The following is a 13,096-nucleotide window of genomic DNA, read 5'->3' as shown; positions in this document are numbered from 1 at the left end:
TAAAAATTCAATAAAATATATTTTTAAAAAAGCGGTGTTACAGAAGTATGATTAGTTATATGAACAGAGACACAAGATATAATCTTTGAAAAAGAAACAGGTTGCAACATAGAACATATACTATGATCACATTTTCCTTAAAAAATGCAAATGTGTGTATACTCAGAAAAAAATTAACCTCTATAGAAAAGTGAATAATGATTATTTATGAATGAAGAATTGGAGTATTATCTTTTAAAGAGCTTTGTTTACTTTATAAAAACATGAATTTGCATTGGAAATCCAGTTATACTTTTTCCTTTCAATCATTTTATTTTGTATGTTGCAGTATGGAAATGCACATAGCCATTAGAAGCATGGGTCAACAAAATATTTCATAAAATGGGGAAATGTTATAAATATGCACTTCATGGTGATACCAGTTTTGGTAATTAAAAATAAGCAGTGTTGTAAATATTACTAAAGCAAAATATTATGTGGTGGAAATCTCTGAATATGGAATTCAGAGTGATTTTTATTTTTCTCATGCTCTCTGATAGTTTTCTAATTTTCCGGAATTAGAAAAATGTGATTAGAGTGTTCATTCTAATTTGCAACCTGTTGCTGCAATAACCTACCTAAATGAGGTATAAGTTGCCTCCAAAATCCAAATTGGCATTGTGCCATTTTCTGGGTCACAGGAGGAGCCAGATGCAACAACTTAACCTCTACCCTAGAAGGGATATCTTGACACATCCCACACACTGGATCCCTAGAAATTTCACACAGGTGGAGGCCTCCTGGGTATTAGATTTATTCCCATCCTTTGACACTCAAATGTCTACCAATAGTTCTAGAGTGGGTGCTACTTTTTGCTCACTGGGTCCAATCAGCACGTTGTCATCAATGCAACAGACCAGTGTGATTTCTAGTGGAAGGGAAAATGTCAGTCAAGATTCCTGCAAATTCAATTATGACACAGGGCTGAAGAGCTGACAGACCTCTCAGGTAGGAGGGTGAAGGTATATTGCTGGCCTTGCCAGCTGAAAGCAAACTGTATCCGGTGGGCCTTCTGGACAGGTCTGCAGGAAACAGTGTTGACCAGATCAATAGCTGTATGCCAGGTAGCAGGGGATGTGTTCATTTGATTGAGCAATGAAATAACATCTAATCTAGCAGCTGCAACTGGAGTCACCACCTGGTTAAGCTTATGATAATCCACTGCCATTCTCCAAGATCCATTTGGCTTCTGCATGGGCCAAATAAGAGACTTGAATAGGGCTGTGTTGGGAATACTTCAAGTTCCTGATTGTATTGCTAATGCCTCCAGGAATGCAGTATTACTTTTGATTTACTGTTTTCCTAGAGTAGAGACAGTTTTGGTGGCTTCCACATGGGCTTTCCCACCATTGTTGCCCTTACTCCATAGGCAGGAAACCAATGTGGGCATCTTCCAGCTGCTATTTCTATTCCAATTATGCATTCTGGAACTGAGGTAATCAACACAGGATGGACTAAGGGACCCACTGGTTCCACACTGAGCTGGATCTGAGCTGAAATTTCATTGACTCTGAAGAGCTGAAGTCTCAATAATCCCCCAAATGTCTGATTGTTTCCTTTGTCCTGGGCGCTGCTACCCTGCTTGAAGGCTCTTGGTCTCTTTGGGGAAGGCTGAGAGAAAGATTAATAGTATCTATCTATCTATCTATGTATCTATCTATCATCTATCTATCTATCTATCATCTATTTATCATTTCACTGGTCTAAGGGTTGCCCAGATGGCTATAAAGCAGCGGTTCTCAACCTGTGGGTCGTGACCCCTTTGGGGGTCGAACGACCCTTTCACAGGGGTCGCCTAAGACCATCGGAAAACACATATATAATTACATATTGTTTTTGTGATTAACCACTATGCTTTAATTATGTTCAATTTGTAACAATGAAATTGGGGTTCACCACAACATGAGGAGCTGTATTAAAGGGTCGCGGCATTAGGAAGGTTGAGAACCACTGCAAAGCATTGTTCTGGGTTGTCTACAATGGTGTTTCTAGCAAAGATTAGCATTTGAATCAGTAGACTGAGTGCAATGGGCATCACTCAATCTACTGAGAGCCTGAATAGAATTAAAAGGTAGAGGAAGGGGGAATTCACTCTCTCCACTTGAGCGGAGAAATTCAGCTCCTCTTGCCCTTGGCCATTGGAACTCCTGGTTCTTGGGCTTTCAGACCCAGACTAGGACTGTTCCCTGATTCTCAGGCCTTTGGACTCAGATGGAATTACACCACTGGCCTACCTGGTCATCCAGTTTACAGATGGCAGATTATGGGACTTCTCAGCCTCCATAACTGAGTGAGCCATCTCCTATAAAATAAAAAAAATCTCCTTTTATATATTGACAGATATCCTATTGGTTCTGTTGCTCTGGATGACTCTGATTTTACACAGAGGCTGGGAAGTCTAAGGTCAAGGCACCTTCAGAACCAGTGTTTTGTGAAAGCCCATTTCCTGGCTTGTAGATGGCTATCTTTTCATTGTATCTTCACCTGGCCGAATGCAGAAAGCAAAAGCAAGCTCTTCTTATAAGGACACTAATCCCATTCATGAGGGCTCCATCTTCATGTTCTAATTACCTCCCATTGGCTCCATGTCAAAATACCATCACATTGGGGTTCAGTTTACAACATATGAATTTTGAGGAAACACAAACATTCAGTACCTAGCAGGAGGTAAGAGGGGGAAGTCAAGCTCTATACAGATTTCTGATGAAAATGGGTAATGGAAGACATTGTGCATCTGTATGTACAGTTAGTACACCCCCAAATGAACTTCAGATGGCAAGTCTGCTTTGGGGAATAGGTGAACCTGGGCTGAAATATGTAAATCTACTTTGAAACATACCGGTTAACAACTACACATATATATATCTACTTGACTGACAATATCATTTTATTGGGACGTGCGTTTCATAATCTATACATATTGTTGAGTGGTGATAAATTTTAGATGAACTCTGACAAGCACCATCTACAGCATTCTCTTGTTAGTAAGCTGAATAGTTGCCTATCCAGGAAATGCATGCTATTCTCCCTTCAAAGGAGAACAATTTAATGAGTGGCAGAGGACTTGTTTATGTGTGAAAAACACTTAGGTTGATTTGCCTACCACACCTTAATTTCAATCCAGATTGTGTGTTATTTTAAAATTGTTTCAAAACCACACAGGTGCCATTTCTCAAAATGAGTTGGAACATAATTAATTACTCATCAATGACTAAGAAAACTTTTCTTAGTCTTCCTTCCTCTACATAAAGGTTGACATTCATTTTAGTACAGCACAATTTTGAGGCTTGGTTTTTAAGCTTCCTAATGGCATTTGGAAATAAATGTTATGCTTTCTATCACTGAATAATGGAAATGGGAGAGGTTGGTTTATCTCCAAATAAGATAAATATTATCATTGTTCTCCTATTTCCCTGAAAAGCATAGTGACAAAGAAAATGTTGGATTGAGAAGAGGCAGGATAAATATTTTACAATTCTAACTGGCCTAGATTGTAGATGAGAATTTTCCAATCTGTACCATTCTTTGCAGATCTCAAAGTCCTTACCTCATTTGGGCCTTACATCACCTTCAAAACCAGAAAAAGTGTTTTTTATATCCATGATTTATAGAAGTAGAAACTGACATTCTGAGTGAGTAAGGGGCAGGCTCAAGGTCACACAGCTAAGAGAGTTGAATGTGGGTATGCTGATTCAATTAAATCTAAAAATGTTTAATTTACAATATTTTTATAAATGTTTGAAAAGTTAAAAGTGAGCCTGTAGAAAGTCAATTTTGTTCCAGCACTGAGTCTCCCACTTTAACTGGGTAGTTGCGATAATAAACCAGACTCCTCTAATTACAAACAACAGAAAAAAAAACCACAAACTCAAACCTGGCTTAAGCCCAAATGAGAATCACTCACTTAAGTAATGGTAGATCCACAGGTGACATTGCCCTAAGACCGGACTTGATCAAGAGGCAGAAATGCTATCTATTTCTCTCCATCTCAGATTTGTCTTCTACATTGTCAACTTTAGTTTCAGGTTCCAAGTGGAGACACCTCACCATTACAGGGCCAAAGAGAGAACACACTTCCCAAATATTAGCATAAAGGCCAGGACTGATTGTGATTGGATGACTTGGATCATGTGCCCACCCCTGGACCAATCATATTGGACAGAGAGGTAAAATTATACTTACTAGTTAAATCTATGTCTCCATCCAAACCATGTGAATTAAAAATGGAGAAGAGGTTTCCCCAAAAGGTTTAGGGTGCCCTTACGAAGAGAAGGATGATGAATAATAGATCCAAAAAACAGGAGATTATCTACTACAAAGTTGTGATACTGAGACAATCTTGCTTGATCTCCCAGAAGGTCTTTTCTTTCATTTTTTTAACTAAAACACATGGTTAAGCAGCGATTAAGTTGCAACATAAAAATTTATAATTGATCAATCAGTTAATAAATCTGTACTATTTCTGATTAAATGCCATTCATTGGTGGTGCTTTACTGTTTCCTTCTCTCTAGCAGGCTTCTGGAAGGGAAGCAGCTGATTTGGGTTCAAATCACAGCTCTGCCACTTTCCTTGACTTTGACAAATTACTCAACTTCTCTAAGCCATAGTTCCTTTCTTTCATCTGTAAAGTGGAGATGAAAAAGAATACTCACTTCATGGAATTGTTGGAAGAATTACAGAGAATGCATAGCAATTGGCATGTGTACCTGCTCAATAAATAGTTGATGTGGTTATTCTGATGTTGTATAATTATTATTGTTATCAATATGCCTAGCTGACTGGCACAGATCCTGGCACTTAGTAAAGCATCAATAAATTAATGACCAATGAATTTCTTTGTTTTTCCCCCTCCCCCAGACTTCTTTTTACCTAGCATTCTCCCAAGACCTAAAATGGAGAGATTCAAATATTCTCTTTTACATGGCATTCAGGTCAATAAGCGTGAAATGAAGTCTCTATAGGTTGGTGTGAGTGAAGCCCACATATATGGCTATTTGATCACAGTTCTAATTGATCACTATAATGCTTTTAGAAAATAATTACTTTCTTTCAAACAAACTTTGAACTTGTCATAAAGAAAAACCGATCTTGTATTCTGAATGGCTGAGCTCGCGCCAATATAAAGAACAATGTTCAGAATGAAAACAAACATATAAACAACAGCAACAGAAAACACAGGAACTCAGGTACAGGTATGCCATTGCTGGATCACTGGGAAATTAGAAAGATAGCCTCTTTTAATTTAATATCCTATTCACTCTAAAGATCAGCTTCATCTGCTTTGTTCTTAAGAAAAATTTAAGTTACAGCCAGAATTACGTTTCCTGATACGTGTGTGAATGTGATCCTTGTCCCTGCTCTTACTAGCAACTGTAAATTTAGTCATAAATACTTAGATACAAATCTATAATAATAAAAGCTTAATAAGCTAATTAGACCGGACAGCCAAACAACCTTCCAGACGACCTTCCAAACTAAGCCGAGGCAAGCCACTGCAGCTGCGAGGGCCGAGCCCCTTGCACCAATTTCGTGCATCGGGTCTCTAGTGTTTAATAAATGCCCCACGGGGGAGAAGAGGCAAGGAAGTTGACTCTGGCTGTCTAAGTAAGTCATATTGATGACCAGCTTGGGATCATATCATTGACCTTTGAAAATCCCCATTGACTATACCACCAGGCACCTCCAATTAAGCCAGGTTTTGTGTAGCTGTAGTTGAATGTCAAGTGGATAAACAGACTGAAAGCAGGAATTGATACTGCATGCTCCCATACTAATGTGACAATATCACAATTATTTTAGTATTGTTCTTAATACTAGAGTTGACATGTACATAGAACTTCAAGAAAGAATTAAATTTGACCAGGTGATTCACTCTTTAAAATAACCCATTAAAGTCATTTTCTGTGTTCATTTTCTTGGAGATGGAAATAGTAATTCAGTGAGGTTGAATTATATAAGTTTGCTTGGCTTCTAAGAAGTAAGGAAGCCAGGCAAACGCAAATATGGAGTCAGTTTAGTCTCATGGTTCATGGGATGAGGTTGGGAGCTGGACTCCACCAGTGTGGTCTGGAGAATGTTACTTAACATTGTAAGCCCCGGTTTCCATCTCCATTAATGATTAAAAGGAGGCCTGCCAAGGATTCAATAAAGTTAGTATGTGTAGGGCATTGATCCCTGTGCCTAGTTCCCAATAGTGATAACTGTAAAAGCACTGCAATAAGCAGTAGCCTTTGTTATCAGTTATTATTTTCATTCTCACTCCAGAATTTTTGTGCAATGCATTTTTTCCGCAGCCAACAGCAGGTGTGTAGTCCCTGGCATGAGCATTTTCTATAGAGAAATCCAAACCATCTTTCTTATTTCTCCAGCAAAAAAATAGAGCCTGTTAAATTAGTTCATGATAATAGACAAATGACAGGGAAAATCTGTTGCACTCACGTAACTACTGCATTGGAGACCAGGTTTTCTGGGGTGATAGGTGGAGATTGTTACTTAAGCTCCATTGGAAAAAAAATTTCCTTTCAGGAAGTGCATGTTCAAAATAGTCAAAGAAATGCATGTGGAGCCTCCTAGATTATTGACTTGGAAAAAATCTTTTAAATGTCAAATATCCTCCTGAAAGCTCTCCGACAAGTTAAGTTTTTCACAACAGAGTTTGGCCTCTGAAACCATCAGTTGCAAAATGTCAATCAGGAGGGATGATTCACGACCTCTGCACCTGTTCTGAGGTGGAACAAACCAACCGTGGGCAGCAATTACCCCACATCAGACATGTGGGCGCTTCCTCCTTCTCGGCCACTTAACTCTAAAAATGCACGTTCAAAACAGCCAAAGAAATGCGTGTGGAACCTCTTAAATTATTGACTTGGAAAAAAAATCTTTTAAATGTTGAATAATCCATCCTTTGAATTTGTGGGGAAAAAGATTTGGCTGTAACTCTTGAAAATTCATAGATTGACATACATGGGTCCATATTGAAATGTTCTGATCATTAGGTTAGGAGCTGGACGAGAGAGAGAGAGAGAGAGAGAGAGAGAGAGAGAGAGAGAGAAATACCATAGATAAATTGGCATTTAAAAGCCGGCCATTTTTTAACAGTCATCTCATTACTTACAGGGTTGTTTATCAAATATGGCACATAGCTCATCTTTATGAAAACACCCAAGGCACTTAACATCAATTCAGATTCCAGGGTCTTGTCTCCAACATCCTAAATGAATCTCAGGGCACAGGACCCTGAAGTTCTCATCTCTGAAAAGAACCCCAAGTGATACTTAGACACATTCAATGACACTTGCTGGCTTTGAAGCACAAAATCAAAGCTGAATGGGTGACCATGTGTGTGCACACAGGCAGATCTTTGCTGATTATTCCATTTCAATGTCCGTGTTGGTTGGGTTTCAGTTCGGAATTGCTCAGAGCCTTTCTGAGCTGCTCCCTTCTCCGCACACACATGCACAGTCCCGGTTTCATCCCCACACTGGCTCTCAAAGGAGAAATTCTCAGACTGAAACCCCATGTGCACCATGGAGAACTGAAGCCAGGGCTGCCTCCCTCTAACCTGTCCAGGACCAGCTGAGTTAGAAAAGTTATTTCTCCCCATTTAGTAGACTTTCTCCTCTGATTCTTCTTATGTTCATGATCCTCCCCTCAGTCATTCAAAGAATGAGATTAGAAATAAAACTACAGTGTGCTCAGTGTGCTTGTAATTATTTAAGTTACTAAGCAAGCATGGTAAAATCTTTCTCCATTTCTCATTTTAGCAGTGTAGTTATTCTTAGTTATATTAAAACATGCACTCATGAGCCTGCACACACACACACACACACACACACTATAAATACTATATAAATACTATATAAATATAGTATATATATGTTAATATATTAACATATATATATACTATATTTCTAAATTTTGTGATAATACATTTCAAAGTTGTGTGTGTGTGTGTGTGCAGGCTCATGAGTGCATGTTTTAATATAACTAAGAATAACTATATATTAATATGTTATATCATTACTTACATATTATAATTACTAATATAATTGCATATTATTTTATATAATTATATATTATGTATTACTAGAGGCCTGATGCATGAAAAATTGTGCAAGAGTAGTCCTTCCTTCCCCCAGCTGCTGGCATCAGCTTCCCTCTGGCACCCGGGACCTGGGTGGCTTCCCTCCAGCTGCCAGCTTTGTCTGGAAGGACATCTGGTCTAATTAGCATATTACCCTTTTATTATTATAGACTAGAGGCCCGGTGCACAAAATTCCTGTGCCCTCTTGCAGTCCGGGAGCCCTTGGGGGATGTCAGTTGGACATCTTTAGTGCTGCCACAGAAGCGGGAGAGGCTCCCGCCACTGCTGCTGCACTCGCCAACCATGAGCCTGGCTTTTGACTGAGCAGCGCTCCCCTTGTAGGAGCACACTGACCACCAGGGGGCAGCTCCTGCGTTGAGCATCTGCCCACTGGTGGTCAGTGTGTATCATAGCGACTGTTCATTCTGCTGTTCGGTCGATTTGCATATTAGCCTTTTATTATATAAGATTATATAGGATAATTAATTTTTATATGTATATGAAAAAAGATAATTTTCCTTCATCTAGTATTTTTAAAATATGTTTTTATTTATTTCAGAGTGTAAGGGAGAAGGAGAGAGATGTAGAAACATCAATGATGACAAAGAATCATTCACTGGTTGCCTCCTGCATGCCCCCTACTTGGGATCAAGCCTGCAACCTGGGCATGTGTCCCTACCAGGAATCAAACCATGACCTCCCGGTTCATAGGTCGATACTCAACCACTGAGCCACACGAGCTGGGCCAATCAAGTATTTTAAAATTTCTTCATACTTTATCCAGCTATTCCGCAGGAATGCCCCAAAGGGGAATACAAATAGAATAATCTTTTAATGACATTAATGGGTCGGATGTTTTTTCCTCGTTCTTACTTATTAGAAGCAATGATGTTTGACCCATTCTGACACAGAATATAAAATGCCCTTTGCTCTCACTCATTTAAAAATGAAATTTATTTTTTAAAATCACTAAATGAACCTAGGAAGAGAAATTACATTAAAGCCATGCTGTGCAATTAAGGACAACTCTCATTTCTCTGGAGTTAATGAAAGGCAAAATGTGCAGCCAGGACCCTCCCTGATCTCTAGAGAAGCTCCCGGGAGTTATGGAGCCATTCTCCAAAGGCTGGCTCAGGAGCCCTCTGAGCCCCAGAGGGTGGCACTGCCTGAAGCGGTTTGGCCATGCCACACTGACTGCATCATATCCTCTTTCTATGCCCCAGATGTCACATGGGTTAGAGGAAATGAGATGTATTGAATATGTTGACTGTGTCCACTACCTAACAGATATGTGTTGTCTCACTTAATTCTCATAACTGCCCTATCAGGCAAGTATGATTATGTCCTTGATGATATGGAAATTGGGAGAAGTTAAGCTACTGTCCCAAGGTCATGAAGCTGGTAAGTGTCAGAGAACATTCCATCCCATATAGACCTGACCAGGACTTAACCTGCCCACTCTATCATGGAGGCACCAAGATTTTGCATGTTCCGGCCATCTTCTTCCTCCATGCCCCTGTGTGGAGCCACACTACCACTTACTCCTCACATTCTCGTCCAGACATTGGCAAACTAAGGCCTAATTCAGCCCAATGCCTGTTCTTGCAAATAAAGTTTTATTGACACACAGCCACCTCATTCATTTACACACCATGTATGGTTGCTTTTGTTCTACCACTACAGGGTTGAGTAATTGAGAAATACAAGATTACAGCATAGCTCTCAAGATCAGAACATTCATTACCTGGCCCTTCCCTGCTCTAGGCACCTAATCAAGCCAGTTCTTTCTTGTGCCTTAATCCTCCCACATGCTCTTCCCATGCCTGAGTCACCTTCCCTATATCTCCCTGTGCTGACATAGGTCAAATGTCATTTCCCCCGGGGTCTCCACTGATCACCCAGCTAAGTGGTACAGGTTCCTTGACCTGGTGATTGTATGTGTTTTCATGCTATTTGTGTTACCAGCCCTGAGATGGAATGCCATGCCATACGGATCAGGTTTATTCATTCATCCTGGCTCACCCAGGCCTAGCCAACTATCTCTCACGGAGCAGGTGCTCACATATGAATGGATGTCCTGGAAGAAACTTGGCAGAAGATAAACTGTAGCAGATATCTTGTCTCTGACTTATTCCAGGAAAGTCCTCACTGTTTCAGATGAGAAGTACTCCTTTCAAAACCACCGTTCCATATAAATTTGAAACCATAGAGGTCAACGTCTATTGCTAGACACAGACACAGACATGTGAACAGGCTGTCGTTGGAAGGGATTTAGCTACTTGCCCAGTTCTAATAAGGGCGGGTAGCACCAGGGTCAGACTAAGTTGGACTTCAAAAGTTGGCATTTTAGAAGCCCAAACTGGATTTTTCCATAGTTTCAATGTCCAGCAGATAGGAACAGAAGAATTTACAGTTTCATGAAGTAAAATAAGGATACACGTAATTATGCTAGGCAGTGCCCCCAAGAAAGGTAGTAGAAAAAGTGCCGCAACTTCCAAAAAAAATATGATACTGCAAAGTGGTTTAAAGCATAGGATTAGATTCAAGTCCATGAGTTTGAGTGTGTGTGTGTGTGTGTGTAACACATATTTGGTTAATATTTTTGCATAAATTATTCAACCTGCTGTATGTATACTTCTGCCCCAGTGTTTCCACTAGGCAACGTGTTAATATGCAATGTTAGATCTCTTCCCCACGCTTTTTAAGTGCTGCATAATATTCCAGGATAAATTGATGGGCACCCTGGTGTTCTCTAAACACTCCCATGAGCCCCTTGGCTGTGGAACTGAGCTGAGCAGAGCTGGGGAAACAGTTCTCACAGAGCCTGTCTACAGTCTCGGTGGTTTTCAGTTAGGAACTACATGCGCTTGGAAGACTTGGAAGTTTAAGAAACAATTCATATAGAACCTCTGAGTACATAGTTGGGGACAGGGAAGAGCATTACTGCTAGGCGAGGTGAAAATAAGACAGTGAAAAGTTTTTGCAGAGAAATGTTTAGCAGCAACACAACTTGGCAGGGAAACAGTTTTCCAGCAAAATTCCAACATGTGTCACATACTACTTTTTCCTCCATGTTCTAACTCCCATGCTATCAGTATATCCCTATTCTCCTTTGTCAATACCCATGTGTTATTCATGCTATTCCATTGCACCGCCTTTATGTGTCACACGTCTGCTTCCTTCAATCAATTCTGAAGTTGTCGGAAGGCATAGTCACTTGTGCATCACCTGTATCTCACACAGTACCTGATACTCTGAAAATCAATTCAAAAAATAGGCCAGGATACCAGCAACATGTCTACAGAGGGTATAGATGGGCCTGGGGTCATAGTCCACCCATGACCTCTTGGGGCTGCGTTCCTGCCCACACTACACATACAGGAAAGCCACAGAGAGAAGGCCCATCAAGGAGGAAACAGGAGGGCCTCAGAAAACTGCAGTTTACTTCACAATCCAGTCCAAACAGTATTTGTTTTATTCAAGATGTTCTGCAAATATCTTTGAGATACTTCACATTTTTAATGTTTCAAATCCTACTATCTACTTGTTCTTCTCTTGAACAGGTGTCTAAACAACTGTTTCTCAAAGAACCTTGGCCACCAGCTTTTTCACACAAGCACTCAAAAAAAAAACCACAAAAAAAAAAAAACAACTCATGGAGAACTGAAGCTTGGAGTTGTGTTTATTCTAATAAGTTGGTGCTTAAGGATTCAGCGTGATTTTCTTTATTGCCTTTTAGCGACAACAGCAACAAAAACCAATTATGTCTTGTCACATCCTTCATCAAGAAAGCCAATTAAAAGACTCCACATTTAGGTGTCCTTATGTTTGCATAAGACGGTTTAAGCATAGGCATCATTGACATAGAAATCCTACCTTATCCACTGTCCTGCATACCCAAGGAACCTCAGGTTCGAAGACTCCACTCAGTCTGCTCATTCCATCTAAATGGGAAAACAAAAAGAAAGGAAAAGAGAAGTCAGATTTGTGAAATTGGCAACATCGACCAGACACCTTGACATTGGAGCATGAAAGGAAGGCAAAGGTGCCTGGCATTGCGGAGCTTCCGTCCTCTCCTCGGCCGGAACAGGGCGGAGAGCGCTATCTGTCGTAATCAACTGCAGCTTAGTCCTGGAGCAGGACTGGCTTGGAAGCCAGTAGGAACCAGGCAGGGGCGGGAGGACTGAGAGCAGCCTTCTCTGATCATTCCTGGGAAGGAGCTGATAAATAATATATGCGGCAGCCCACTGACTTAAGGAGTCTGGGTTTGATCTCAGCAAATCACAGGATTTTTGGAAACAGGCCTGAAAGGACTTCTGGTAGATTGCATGCTGGCCCATGAATTTTATTTAATACATACGCACACCTGGGTAGTCTGATGTGTTGGTTATTTCTTTTTCTTTTTAATTTGGCAAAACTATCTTTACTTCAAAGGCCTTTTAACCGAAGATAGATGGAAAATGTGCTTTTCACTTGCTCTTCTGATTTTATCTGAGATATAAACAGTGAGCTTGCCTTGTCCTATGTAAATACAATTTTTTAACTAAGTGAATTATACTTAGATTCAAAAATACAGCATTATGACTTCAAAAGTTACATTACACACAGGAAGTCTCTGGAGATGTTGATGGAAAGGAAAAGCACAGAAGAAGGGAGGTTTGAGAACACTGGGTATGAAATTCTGAAACAATGCCTGAGCTCATAGACGAGTGCTCAGGGCACCGGGTGGGGATAGGGAATAGTTACTTCTGATTAACAAGTCCAGGAGATGTCATTCCTGTGTCCACCCAGCTGCGACCGAGAGACCATTTACCAGGGTTACGTTGGAATTGCTCAAATGAGGAATCAGAGTCAGCAAATGCATTTCAGCACATTTCCTATCAGCAGTATTTTCCAGAAAGCACTACTAACAGGACAAGGCATCACAGAGCCCTTGCACGAAGATGTGGAGTAAAAGGAGAGAGCTGCTGGTG

Source organism: Myotis yumanensis, unplaced genomic scaffold, assembly GCF_028538775.1.
Source record: "Myotis yumanensis isolate MYYU_CA2020_CCGP unplaced genomic scaffold, mMyoYum1.0.hap1 SCAF_7, whole genome shotgun sequence".
Classification (NCBI taxonomy): Eukaryota; Metazoa; Chordata; class Mammalia; order Chiroptera; family Vespertilionidae; genus Myotis; species Myotis yumanensis.
The sequence above is the reverse complement of the archived record's forward strand: the minus strand, read 5'-3'. Positions refer to the sequence as shown.